A 229-nucleotide genomic window follows, 5' to 3' on the forward strand; every position below is an offset into this window, starting at 1 on the left:
CGGGGGGCTCCTCGTGGAGGGACCCCCAGGCTGCTCCTCCGGGCATGGCAAAATAAAAAAAAAATTTGAAAAAAAACCCCAGAGTTAAGCAGGGGGTGTAGGTCTGTACAGGAACGCTGATTAATGCAGGTGAACCAGGCAGAATTCAAGACAAGTTAAAATTCAAGTAAAATTGTTACTCAATTCAAGAAAATACAATTTTTCAATGCAAGTCCCTGCTTTCTCTCTC

Source organism: Charadrius vociferus, unplaced genomic scaffold (assembly GCF_000708025.1).
Source record: "Charadrius vociferus isolate BGI_N301 unplaced genomic scaffold, ASM70802v2 scaffold459, whole genome shotgun sequence".
Lineage (NCBI taxonomy): Eukaryota > Metazoa > Chordata > Aves > Charadriiformes > Charadriidae > Charadrius > Charadrius vociferus.